The following is a 14,479-nucleotide window of genomic DNA, read 5'->3' on the forward strand; positions in this document are numbered from 1 at the left end:
ACCAGCTGTTTTAAGTTTGATATAATTTGCAGCTACATGAAGTTCTTGTTAAGTTTTTCTTCTCACCTCTTATTTTTTGATGACTACAGTATACTGAAAATATATTTATTTAATCATGCTTAAATGCTTTTAAATAAAACAATAGAACTAAATAATACCAAAAAAATGCTAAAATGTTGGTGAAATAAAAACTAAGCTATCTCAAAAGCTTGTTGCTTTTTTGAGATCATATGTGTAAGAATATCTGGCTACTGGCTATTCAGATAGACAGATAATGACCAGAGGACGAGTGACAAGGTGGAGAACTGAGCCAACTTAATCTGTATGAATCAGCTGCTCTTAAAACCAGCAAAGGTGGCCAATGAAGCCATTGTCCCTGTTGCAAAACCTGCTGGGGTGATTTACTGGAAGAAACCCTCTGGAATGCCAGGCAAACTGGGGAGGGGGAGCTGTTGAATAGAGGCACATAGGATGTATTGGAATGTTGAAGGACTGGAGTTGGGGACTGGGCAAAAGAATTTGTGGATTGTACAGATCAGTTACGGGGAGTGTAAGGCAAGGACCAGAGGTGGAGAAGAGAGGAATCAAAGTGAAGTGGGGAGGAATGAGTATGGGAAAAAGGAGAGAAGGGATAAAAGGGACCAGTTGCATTTAAGCAGGCAGCTGGTTAGTGCATTTGTCTGGTGAAGCCCTGTTGCCTGATCACCATGGTTTATCCTATCCTATTGAAGTAATTTTTTTCTTGCCTTTCCCTTTCCCTTTCCCCCTATGAATGTCTTTCTAGGATGTGTGTGTGTGATCTGCTAATAGACTTCAAACTGGACTAGCCAGCAAGCAGAATGAGGGTCTTGAGAGCTAGACGGCAGAGGGACTGAAGTTCTTCGAGGTAGCTATTAGAGACACTAGTGACAGCTTTTTTTTCTCTGAGCACTGATCCTTAGGGACAGGATGGACCTATCTGTGCTGTCTGTGTTTGTGTGGGTGTTCAGTGCAATATTGTTCCTTTCTAGTCATCTATGTGTTTGTGGTAAGCCATATTATCTACAAACTATGTCTCTGTCCCTTTGGTATTACGGCTCTACCTTGCTTCTTGTGGGACTTGGAAAGGTGTAGGGAACAGCAGCTCTTCTTGACCAGACAAGGGGAGGAGGGAATCCGTGAGTCCCTCAATACACCATATTTGTCTACCCCTGAGAAATAAGCTTTTTGCTTCTTCAGCTGTTAGTTATCTGTGAGGGATCCTTTGCAGTGTTTGATGCTGCCCTCAAGGCAAGTTTTCTGGGTCAGGACTGTACCCAACAGCGCAGAACAAAATTTTCTGGTTTGGAGGCCTGGTATTCAAAAAATGGTTAACACCCTGAACTCTCTTGGAATTTGATACACCGTTCGGATGATTATCACCTCTGAAAGTTAGCGTATTTTCACTTGGGGGGGGGTGGATTTTAACATGTGCAGAGTCCTAACAATTTTCTCTCCATATGTGGTGGGTTGAGCCTGGCAGGACACCAGATACCTGCCAAAGCTGCTCTATCACTCCCCTCCTCAACTGGGCAGGGGAGAGAAAATGTCATTAAAAGCTTGTGGGTTGACGTAAGGGCAGGGACATCATTGAGCAATTACTGTCATGGGCAAAACAGACTCGACTTGGGGAAATGAATTCAATTCATTGCCAATCAAATCAGAGTAGGGTAATGAGAAATAAAACCAAATATTAAAACACCTTCCCTCACCCCTCCCTTCCTCCTGGGCTCAACTTCACTCCCCATTTTCTCTCCCTCCTCCCCCCGAGTGGCGCAGGGGGACGGGGAATGGGGGTTGTGGTCAGTTCATCACACCTTGTCTCTGCCGCTCCTTCCTCCTCAGGGACAGGACTCCTCACACTCCGCCCCTGCTCCAGCATGGGGTCCCTCCCATGGGAGACAGTCCTCCATGGACTTCTCCAATGTGAGCCCTTCCCACAGGCTGCAGTTCCTCACGAACTGCTCCAGCCTGGGTCCCGCCATGGGTGCTGTCCTTCAGGAACAGGCTGCTCCAGTGTGGGTCCCCCACAGGGTCACAAGTCCTGCCAGCAACCCTGCTCCAGCCTGTGCTCCTGTCTCCATGGGGCCACAGGTCCTGCCAGGAGCCTGCTCCAGCGTGGGCTTCCATGGGGTCACAGCCTCGTTTGGGCATCCCCTGCTCCGGTGTGGGGCCCTCCCCGGGCTGCAGGTGGAGATCTGCTCCAGCGTGGAGCTCCATGGTCTGCAGGGGCACAGCCGGCCTCACCATGGGCTTCATCAGGGGCTGCAGGGGAATCTCTGCTCTGGCACCTGGAGCCCCTCCTGCCCCTCCTTCTGCACCACCCTGGGGGTCTGCAGAGCTTTTCCTTCCATGCATTCTCACTCCTCTCTCCAGCTGCAGTTGCTGTTGCCATTTTTCTTCCCCTTCTTAACTCTGCTCTCCCAGAGGTGCTACCACTGTCGCTGATGGGCTCGGCCTTGGCCAGTGGTGGGTCTGTCATGGAACTGGCTGGCATTGTCTCTGTTGGACACAGGGAAAGCTTCAAGCAGCTTCTCACAGAAGCCACCCCTGCAGCCCCCCTGCTACCAAAATCTTGCCATGCAAATGCAATATGCCATAACAGTGAATAAACACTGTTACTGATTTACACTGTCTATTTTAGCACAACAGATAAGTATTCTAAGGGGTTATTTTAGTAGTTCTCTGTTACTGCCACAAAATCACTTAATAGAAACAAATAGAAAGTGATAATGAGGGGGAGAGAGGTTGAGTGACTTTTAGGTAAGATCATATGAGAAACTATTGCAAAACTGCTTTAACACAAATGCTGGTAAATGTGTAAACATGAGTAGGTAAGAAGTGTGTCTTAGGGTTGCTCCCATTCCTAGCCCTTCTTTCCCAACCGTTTCCAGAAGTGCTGTTAATATAAAACTTGTTTTCTGATGAAAACTGTAGGAAATAAGTTTTCTATCGGCTCTGCATGTCTTGCAATCCCAGTTCAGTTGTCCCTTTGCCATAAGGAGGCCAACTGATGAACTCGGCCATATGAAGGAACTAGCCTGTTACACAGCTGATTTATGAAGGGCCACGTATGTCAGGGGAAAGAAAATCTGCAAAATGTAATTGGATATGAGGGTTTTTTTTATGTTTGTCACGGTTTTATAGTTTATCCTTCGGGGGCAACTCTGAAAATCTGTTTTCTCTGAAGAGGAAATAGCAGTGATCATTTCACTGAGGTGCAGGAGCGTGTCCAAAAAACAGCAACAGAGCTGGTGAAGGGTTTAGAGAGCAAGTCTTATGAGGAGGAGGTGAGGGAACTGGGGTTGTTTAGCCTGGAGGAAAGGGGGCTAAGGAGAGACCTTATTCTCTCTACAGCTACCTGAAAGTAGGCTGTAGAGAGGTGGGTGTTGGTCTCTTTTCCCAAGTAACAAGTGATAGGACGAGAGGAAGCAGCCTCAAGTTGTGCCAGGGGAGGTTTAGATTGGATATTAGGAAAAATTTCGTCATTGAAAGGGTGTTTGCTTCTGTTGCAAGCATTGGAACAGGCTGCCTAGGAAATGGTGGAGTCATTATCCCTGGAGGTATTTAAAAGACGTGTAGGTGTGGTGCTTAAGGATGTGGTTTAGTGGTGGACTTGGCAGTGTTAGGCTTACGGGTGGACTCGATGATCTTAAAGGTCTTTTCCAACCTAAACGATTCTATGGTTCTGTATTCTTCCATTTATTTTGCTGTAAACATTTCTGAAAATAGGAGAAATCCTTTGTGTGAGAAGTTTGCCTCCACACTACAGGATGTGATTAGAAGCATAATATAAATTTCAGAAGGCATTGCACCCATTATGTTCTGATTTTATTTTAACAAAACTTAACCTGGCGGATTTAGGGTCATGATTAATTTTGTTAATAAACACCATGGCTGAAGTAGAGAGCTTCTGTAACATGATTTTTATCTCAGAAGCCTGAACAGTTTATTTTATACCAGCTTTATGCAAACCAGTATTCTTAGAAAGCTGGTTCTGATTTCTTAGAATACTTAGTTCTTAGTCATCTGCTTGTTCTCTAGCTTAAAATGCTGTCCTGCTCCATTTTACTGTTTGCTTTCTCTTTGTATTGACTGAGTGTTGGGTTATCATGCAGTAATGAAGACAGATTAAGTTGTTTGTCATCTCCAGATTTATTAACGTTTTTCTTGTATGCTGTGACTAGATAGTATGCGTGGCACCAGGTTGCTTCCTCTGGTTTTAGACACTACTTAGTAAACAAAGTCATATAACTTTGCCAAGTGCTATTGCAAGACATACGAGTTTTACCACCTGTAAGTTAAGACATAAAACATTGTTTGTTATGAATTTGACAGAGAATAAATGTGATCTATAAACATTGTACAAGTATCTGGCTGCCAAGATACATAGCCTTTTCCTTGCACCTTACTGATTTAAGGCAACTCCTTCTAGCAGCCATGGCCTGTTTTACAGTAATTTGCTGCTTGCAGCTCAAAGCAAAGGTTTTCAAAGAACTTTGGAATCACTGTTCATGGATGGTTGTGTTCTATTTCATATCTATGGGAGTATCCTTCTGTAGTCTTGAAGCAATTTTAAGGGGTTTGTGAAAAGAAAAAAAAAAAAGGCAATAAAAATCTTCTTGCTAGTATTAAGTAGATTGAAATTATCAATGTTCCTACAGTTCTGTATGAGACCTAACTTTGTTGTTTGGGTACGTTTTACCAGCAATAAGCATAATCATTTACCTAGGCTTGTATTACATACTGACCTGATTCCTGCATGATGAAGAAAAGAATGTATTACCCAGTGCTAGTAGTGAGTTTGAAAGACTGTGTGTGACTGTAGGTTTAACCAAAAGAAAAAAAAAAAGCTGGGGAGATTGTATAGTCTACCACTTCTCAGGTTGTTACTGTATTTTTGTGTGACAGCTGGACCATTTGAAGTTGTTAGGTTGAGAAGTTCAATGATTTTCTCTTAACTGGCTTTATAAAGAGTGTGAAAATTTACTAGTAGTAAAAGGTACAAAATTCTTAGGTCTTAAAAAGACCAATATATAAGCCATAGGATCAGCAATAAAGCAGTAGATGCAGTGGTTTTATAGGCATCCAAAACATAATCCTTATGTTAGGAAATGGATGATGAAAGACAAACTGTGGTGGTTCAGTTACCTTGGAAGTGACTGCTGTCCGGCCAGCTGGCTGAAAAAAAGAGGGCCCAAAAAGACAATGAGGAAAAAAGAGAAAATTTAAGTCAAGCTGAGAGTTGTTGCCATATTTAGAAAAAAACTCGTAACAAAAATGAACTTGACTTTTGACTGGGTTCTCACACAGCTGTTAGTTGTTGGCACCGACAGCAATGTACAATTCTAGCTGTTCCTTTTCTCTTCTAAGGGATGCACTCATCAGAGCATGCTTTTACCTGAGACTGCAATTTAGCCTTCCTGTAGTTGATGCAGTTACACTGCACGTCATGAACTCCATGAGCTCATGAGTTTCAGCTTCGCCTTAGGTTTTTCCCTCTGGAATTTCTCATCTTCTAGCAGGTACGTAAGCCCAAAGTTTGATCTCATTTCTGGCTAGTAACGGCCACCTTTTTTGTAGCATTGAATGGGTGTAAGCAGTGTTCAGACATCATTCCATAACAGTAAGGTGCTGCTGGTTCATTCCGAAAACAGTGTTAAGTTTTCAGTTCAGCCAAGTGACGTGAATCCATGTCAACTGAAGGAATGTATTTCTGGGTCTTTTTCTTCTTTTTGGTGAGTTTAAAATAGAAATTGGTTTTAGGAAACTTAGAAAAAGATAGGAGATTCTCTTTTAGTTTTCACTGCATGTATGCATACTGTTTTGACAAATGCATAAGTATTTTATGGATTGATGGATCTTCTGTTTAGCAAAGAACAGTTAAGGTCACGTAATAGTCACGTCTATAGTAGTTACTGACTTTTTTAATAACGTCAAAGGACAAACTTCTAGAAGGGTTGAAATAGTGGCTGTGCAGTTTTATCCAAACTATTTTTGCTAAAAAGAATGTGAGATTCATAGAAGGGAAATCATATGGGAACATGAATCCAACCCTTGGTTTGTGCTAATTGCATCTACCTAAACTATCTTGAATATGGTATGCTTTGAATGAAAAGGCTGTTATTAAAGTATTAAAAGACTATTTTCTTAATAATAAAATTTATTGTTAATAACAGAATTATTATTAATCAGCAACTATAAAAAAGCAATGTTAAACATGCTACACAAACTTGTACTTGATCATTTGCTTTAAAGTATTATTTACTATAGGGCTGTTATATGTCTAATAACATTTCTTATCAAAGAAACCTCAATATAGCTTTTGGATGGATGTTTTGAGTAGATAGTTTTTGAAGGAGAAAACAGACCAGAGATCACTAAATCTGCAGTCTATGAGAAAATCTGTGGTGATTAGCTGCTCTAATTCTATACTATTTTTTTTTTTTTTCTGGACTTTTTAGAGGGAAGGATTTTACTTCCACTGATTTTACTGATCCACAAATTGTCTCTCTTAATACCATAGTCTCTTGTAAGAGCTCTGGAAGGGTCTTTTCTGGATCCCGTTGACAGACCACCATTAGTTCTGCTGTACATATTGTTGTGCTGCCTGTGTGTTTGTTCTTAGCTTCTCCCTGTGGCATCCCAGTTTTTCTGAGCTGCAGTTGTGGGGCATTTGTGGATTTAGGGTAAACAAGGAAATATGCAAAATATTTCCCCACCCTTACCTTGAAAATAAGTTGAGAATCCAACTAAATGAATGTGCTGTTGCTTCAAAGGAAGACACTGTTTTTATTCATTATGTCGTGCCACTTGTGAGGTAAAGGCTGCAATTTTTCCAAAACTAAGTTTTTTCCCATTAATGCCCCATTTTGAGATGGTGAAAGCAATGCTACAGTCATATAATACTACAGATAAATACAGAAACTCCAGTTATACTTGTATGTTCGTGAGCAAACATGTTTGAAAATAATAGTTTATTTTAAGATCTGCTATCGGTTTTTATTTGGATTTTTTTTTAAGGCCACAGCATTGTAATACCAGCATTGTCTTAAGGCCCTGTCAGATCTTCCAAAGTTTTTCATAACTAAACCAGAAAAAGCCTGTTTCTAAAGTGTGAAGTGTGATGTTTTACCAGATAGGAGAAAATTTAGGAGTCTGTAGAAGGTGAACACAGCATGTAAAATTTGTGTATCCTCTGAATTAAGTATGCTGCTTGTATTAGGAGATTACTGAATAGCTTACTCACTACATCCATAATTTCATTGCATTATCAACTGGTACAGAGAGGCAAATCTGTTAGTGTAACTAGGGGACTGTGATTGATTGTTTTACTTATCTTAGTGACTTAATAGTATGTTTTCAGAGGTAGTTGCAAAATACCAAGAATTAAGCAATTTGTTTCCCCTTGGTATTTCCCATGGATATGTTGCCTATATTGCATTTTAATATCTACATTATACATTTAATGGCATCATCATATTTTCTTTATTGAATAGTTAGCAAAGACAATCAGTAATAGAACAAGCAACCCTACTGACCTCTTAAAAATAAATTTTGTGCGTGTATTGTAGCTTGTTCAATTGTACTCTTAAAATTCTGATGAAGAGTGACTCCAGTTTTCCTGCCACAGTGATCCTTTCTGTAATATTCACCATGATTTTGGAGTAGTCATATTGTTATCGTGTTTTATTTTTACTTTGCCAAATAGAAGTCTGTTGATTCAGCTGGAATTTCAGAGTCAGGATTTACTGGCACAAAAATCTAAGTTTTATTTTGCTAGAATATAGTTCATTTTACTTTTGTATGCCCCAGAATTATAAAAATATATTTTAATTTGATTAAAACAAAGCCATAACCATTTTTTCATTAGAAATACAGAAAAAAAAATTATCTGCAGCCCACAGGGCACCCTAGAAACTACTGTCTTGATATTTTTGTGCTATGTAAATAGTACGTTTTGATGTCATATCACAGATTCTTGGTGACTTTTCTCTCTAAATGGGGAGATTAAACAGGGAATTTCTAAGGAATTGAAAACAGTTTTCAGAATAACTAAGATCGTCTCAGATTTTTAAGTTAATTTTAAAGAGATTTGCTTGTAACAGAGAAACCTCAGTCTGCAGGACTGTTTTGCAATGTATAGTGATTAAGAGCTCCTTGTACAGTCAATCTTAGGTTTTTTTTATTTCTGCTTTTCGGTGTTTATTTTTTCCCTATGGAAACTCCAGGATACTGTATCTTCTGCAACTGGCAGGAGCAATTTGTCTCTAACTTCCAGAGCTGAAAATGGAAATCACTACTGAATTAGATTCCTGTTGGCATATTTGGCATGCAGCTATTTTTAACATAGTTTCAAAAATGCGTGTGAATCTTTGCAATACTATAAATTTTGTAAAAAAATAATTTATTCAGTTTTGTGTCTAGTTCTGTTAAGTCATTCTGCTGTGGTGTGAAAATTCCGCAACTTAATTACATTCCTCTGGAAATGAGAATCTTATGTTTCTAATGAGAAATACAAATATAAAAAAACTAAATAATGACTTTCATCAAATACTATTTTACCTCATACAAGTCCTAGAATTCCAATGCCTTAAAGTATGTTTGTTGTACAACTATATTTGAGCATGAAGGAATGGGCTTGGTTTGGTTGGGTTTTTTTAACTAGCTCTGGCAACTGAGGCTATTTGGTTTAAGTTCAGACAAAGTTTGCAGGGAGCCAGTTGCACTAATTGGAAAGAGCTGAAGGAATAAGTCAGGATTGTTAGGTGTGCAAGTCATACCCCAACTGTAAAACATAAAATACTGCATATATATTTTAATGGGTTATACAGCTAGATTTTATGTGCTTCTTACAGATTTGCAGAGTGGTTATATGTTGTCAAATTAAATACTGCACTTTTTGTGCAGTATAAATTACTGTCTGTTTTCTCTCAACTAATTCTTTACTCCAGTAATTACTTCAAAATCCAAATTTGTAAACTGTTAATAGCTTACAGTGACTGCTTACTTCCTTGTGTTTCTTTAGTTTAACCAATTGAACGTAAAATCATCTGCCTTGAGTGATTTCACTCCCCTGCCCTTCAGTCTTCATGTCAGAAATTTAGGTATTGCCTTTCCTGAGAGGATTTTCGAACAGCTGAGTTTGTAGGATTGTAATGTTAGTAGTACCAAGAAGGAATTCAGAAGGGAGTTGGGCTGTTATTCAAGTCTCATGCGTTTAAAACTTTTGCATCAGGGAAACGATGCCCAAATGCCCAACAAGAGCTTCTTGTTAATGGAGTATGGCTTTTGACTCTGAGATTAGAAAAAAATTTCTGTATCAAAGAAACTGCTGTGATAGGATGAGGCAGGGTAGCACTGTACTTGAACTGCAAGATACAAAGCCAATAGTAAACTTGGGCTTATTTATTCTTCTACTGCTTTAGTTTTGTTTGTAAGATGGATCACACAGTACAAAGTGCAGAGAATATTGAAGACTGCTGTAATAACGTGGTCACCTACTATCTCTTTCTTTAGATGAGGATTTGTTCCTGTATGTGAGTCATGATTTTCTTTGCATATAATTTTGAACTCTCTGTGATCCTGCCAGACACTTCTGAGGTAGGTGACTGTGACAAACAAAGCCTTGTGTGATCTGGGAGGCGTGGATTTGTGGATTGTGGAACAGTCTGCCTTGCTCGTGTTGCCACGCTTCCATTTATGAAGGTGCTAATTGGGTAAAGGTGATGTTAGGGCTCATATATCATTTTTCTACATAATTGAAATTTTTCATGCTTAATTCTCTTCTGATATTATGTGTGTAATGAAGTAGTTCTTCAGGAGAGAGACATTTTGATTCAGGAGACATGAAGCCATCTGGCCAGATGGAGGCTTTGTTTTCACAACTAAAAGAGAAAAATAGTAGGAGGAGTGGCATGGGTTTGGATTTTTTTTAACCATGGTAACTGTGTGTGGGCAGTGCTGGCAAAACAGTGAGGATGAGGTATTTCTGTTTTGCTGAGGTAAACTTGCTGAGGCAAGACCTGTGTCTCTGTCTGAAACTGACCTTGTGTTTAGTTTCCCTAGAGGTAAACATTTTTTTAACTTAATAGTGGTGAACAAACCTGAAAACTTGCGGCTCTAAAACCAGCTTGGAACTAACTTATTAAAATACAAGTGGTTTTAATCTTGCCTGTTTCTTCGTTTGTATCTCTGAGCTGTTATTCTGCAGTGTGAAATAAAGTTACGGTGCTGTTGTCTAGTCATTTTCCATTAATGTTTTTCCTTTCTTTAGATCTGCTTTTAATTAACATGCATATGTGTGGGATTTCTGATTATGCTGGATATGTCAGATCCTGTGAAAGCAAGCCTGGATAAAATTTTAAAAGACTTAAATTAACTTCCATTATGCCACATTTGTAAGTGGGTTTGAAAAGGTCATATTTCACCTAAACTGATAATATTTCTGTTTCTATAAAGACAGTATGAATAAAATGTTTTATATGCGATGTACTTTCTTTTTACATCACATAGACAATATCATGTGTTTTGTGAGTAAAAAGGCAATTGACATCTGGTTTGGGGTTATTTTTCCCAGATTGCTTAAGTTGCATGCCAGGTAGACTTAGTTGTACTCTGTTAAAGTGTTTTCTTCTGTCAATCTGCAATAAAGTCATTATGTATAAAAAATTATAGATATGTTGTAGGCAGCATTTTACCTAGAAATGAATTTGGCAACAATTGCATTCAAATTGTTTCAGACCTTATCAGTAGGTGACCTTGCTGGAAACCGTTCCTGATTTTTTAATGCTTTAAATTTTTACTAACCCTTTTCTCTTGAAAACTAAAAAAAAAAAAAATTCATCAGCCTTCATAGGGGTATTGTGAAGTTTATGGTTTTGTCACTTGTTGAAAAAAATGCTGCAGGGGATTGATCAACTTTGCCCAAAATTACCAAGCAAGTAGTCTTCTGTCAAACCAATTTCTTCTATCTAGGTCATGATTCTCAGACAGAAGAGCATCTAAATTATCACAATGTGATAATTGTGACTAAATTATCACAATGTTTGAGCCAAAGGAGGATGCAAATGGCAATAGCTACACTTGAGTGCTCTCATGTTTGCAGAATGGTGAATATGTTTACTACAGTGGTCGCAGTGAAATATAGCCACTGAGAGTCAAATCTCAGACATAATGAAATCAATGCACCTTTCCTTCTTCATAGGAGCTTAGATTTTATCTGTTAAATTTACTGTCAGCATTGTGCTTGAAGAACAGTGCCCTCTGAAGTGTTAGATGCAGATTCATCCTCTTCATAGGTGCAATTGCTGGATTAATTGAATAAAAACTGTTTTGGTTTAGCACATATAATTTAAGGAGAATTCTGGAGAAAGCACCTCAACCGCTCAGCCAGAGGTTCAAGCAATGTAAGTGTGTTTTTCTCAACTGCAGTACTATGCTGGAATCCTAAAAAGCTGGGAATTTAGCATATGGCTTCATATATTGTCAGGTGTTTTGAACAGAGTCATGTCAGAAAGGTGTCTTATTTAGCACTTTTTGTTGCCTGCACTTCGTTATCTGGTGGGAAAAAATAATTCTAACTAGGATCTGCTGGCTTTGTGAAGAAGAGGCAGGTGGATCACATTTCTTTCTTTTGGAATGGTTCTAGTTGTCTGTTTGTAAATCCAGTATTGTGTAACTTAGTGACATTCATAGAATGCTGGATCATGTTGGTAGAGTAGCTGCAACCACTTTCCGTTAGAAGTCCTATTTCTATTTCATTTATCTGTCATCTTAAAATATCAAGCTGTCGTGCATACAAAACTTACTGTGTTAAAAGCCTTGAAGTATATTGAGGTATATTAAATGTCTACTTTAACACTAAAATAATTTTGACGTTGAATTAAAAAGTGCTGTATACCAGGTTTGCTGTGCAAATGGCACAGTGAAAAGGTAAAAATCTGATTTGTGCAATGAAATGTCAAATAGTAGCTTTGCTTTCCATCATTGTGCAGCTGAGGGACTATGGTAAATCAATGAACTTTAGTCAGTAATCATAATGTACTACTGTCAATTGGCAGTTTTAACAAAGCCATTGCCCTGAATTTTTGCAGGCTTTAACTTCACTTGAGCTTTTTATATCCTGATGAAAGAGAAGAATTCTTGTAGAAGAAACTGTTGCTTAGCCCAGTAGCCTGTCTCAGTAGCCCATAGTGTGTGCCTAGGGAAGAGTACCAACTAGCTAATGTGTGTTCTTACCTTCGCCAGACCACATCACCAGTTTTCAAAATTTTGCAGCCGAGGGACTTCATGAGGCAGAACTGTCATCTTTGTTTTTAAGTCCTCAGTGGGTATTTCTTTCAGAAAGTTTGTGTGGTTCCTTTTTGAATCCCGGTAAACTCTTGTAAGGAGTACCATGGTTTGGGTTTGGTTTTTTTTTTCCCCCTTGTATTATAGAGTTTAATTATCATTCCCTACTGTCTATATTGGTTCCAGTCCTGACTTTGACTCTTGTATCCCATCCACCAGGTTATCTCCAGCCTGAAGAATCTTAAACAACTCAATCTCTTGCTTTTTATGGAAATTGTTCCAAAGCTTTTATTACTATTTTTTACTCTTCTTTGGCTTTTTTAGTTCTGGCCATATTCTGTTGGTAAAGGGTCCACTGGGATGATGTGCAGTCTTGAAAATAGAATAGGTAAACACAGAGGAGTTGTTGTTACTTAGTTTCTGCATGCTTCCTTCCTTGCTTTCCTGAATGTTTCAGTTACTTTTACAGTTGATATTGAGCACTTTGCTGCTCTTTCATAAACCTATTATAACTCAATATCTCTATCCTCTTTAGTAGCGTACAGTTCAGAAAAAGGGGGGAAAAGTATCATCAAACTTCGCTTACTGAATGCCTCTTTTTATGGTACAGAAAAGCAATAATCATACAGCAGACAATGCAAATGCTCTAACAATACTTTCTATTTTTGGGGGGAACTTCATATTCTACTCTTACATCCTGCATTGTTGGAATAAGATTTTATATTCCCATGCCTTAAAACCCATTATTTGATCTGTTGAATTAGATTCTGACCCACCATATGCATTATTTTTATGCTTCATTCATCTTCCTGTGTAGCACTGGTTGCTCAGTGTCACAATGTTTGACAACACTTAAATTAGCCTTTGTCTTTACAGCCATGAGAAGTGTAGTATTATCAACTGTGTAGTTGTAATACTTAACTAGGTCACGATCTAGCAGGCCACTATTTGACTTAAAGAATGCAAACAGCATTATTGACTTACCAAGAATATATATATATGTGTGTGTGTACAGTTGAACAGCTGCTCTTAAGTTCTTCCTTTGATCAGGTAGAATTACTTTACAGCTTGCAAAATAAACCTTAAAAGCTGAGCTCATTAAGAAAGATAAAAGCTTCTAAAATCTCTTCAATCTGACCCTGATAACTTTATCATACCTTCTTCTGCCCTTTTTTCATCTTATAGTTCCAGAGGAATAAAGCTGAAAGCCTAGTGGTCTGCTCTTTTATTGACTTGCATGCAAGCACACACAAAGTCCTCTTACCAATTTGAATGATTTCAAATAAGGGCAGTTGAGGCAGTCCGAACTTTTCACTGTGTTGGAATGAAATTCATGGTACGTAAACAAACTCTTTTTAATATAATGGCAAAAGACATTGCTGGAAACGATGTAGGTGGGAACTTTTCAGTTGTAAGATTAGACTGAGCTGGAATGATAAGAAAAAGCAGTATTATGTGCAGTTTCTTCTCATAATGTTTTTTAAATTGATTTCATGCCTTAATTTAGATTCTTAAACCTCTGCAGAACAATTTGTATTAGATTTCTCTGGTATTATTTTTGATTTCAGTACTGTGTAAGTAAGGTTTCAGTTTTACATAGACAACATGGTAACTGAGATATTCCTTTTGTGACTCCCACTTAAAGCCGTTTAGATGGTTGGGCACATTTGATGCCAATAGCAGAATTAATTCTGCTGGGTTCAATTGTAATAGGTACTATGTCTAAAGAACTTCACACCTCTTGCCAGCAAGGGTAGGGACACTAAAGTTTGTTTTCTATGGGGAATAAATAGTACGTTACAGTTTTTAGTTATGAAGTTGCTTGTTCAGCGTAAAAAGCAGTATATTTTGGTGATACACAGTACACTTTTCCATAGTATTGCAAGATCATTTGGTAAGTAAAGCTAGACTTCTGTTGTATATTATTAAGTTCCAGATGTCTTTTGTTTGTTTTGTTATTACTTTGCCTGTACTGAATTTAATCAGTGTCAGGAACTTCTATCTTCTTTACTTCTTTTGAATTGTTGGTTTGCTGTGTTTGCCATAGATTATATGCTTAAGCATTCAAAGCAACAGCTGAGGCAGTTCAATTGTCTGTGAATAAATGTATTTACAGTATTACTAATAATAGCACAGTTAACATTTTTCCCTCATAAACTCACCATTTTGA

General features: G+C 38.4%; 1 protein-coding gene across 1 annotated transcript in view; it reads left to right on the forward strand.

The window, feature by feature from the left end:
- Nucleotides 1-14,479, forward strand: part of LRCH1 (leucine rich repeats and calponin homology domain containing 1) — a gene marked incomplete at its 5' end in the record, with an annotated part of 126,933 nt that overhangs the window by 34,204 nt on the left and 78,250 nt on the right. The window lies entirely within an intron of this gene.

The sequence above is a fragment of the Phaethon aethereus genome (genome assembly GCF_964289735.1).
Source record: "Phaethon aethereus genome assembly, chromosome: 1".
Classification (NCBI taxonomy): domain Eukaryota; kingdom Metazoa; phylum Chordata; class Aves; order Phaethontiformes; family Phaethontidae; genus Phaethon; species Phaethon aethereus.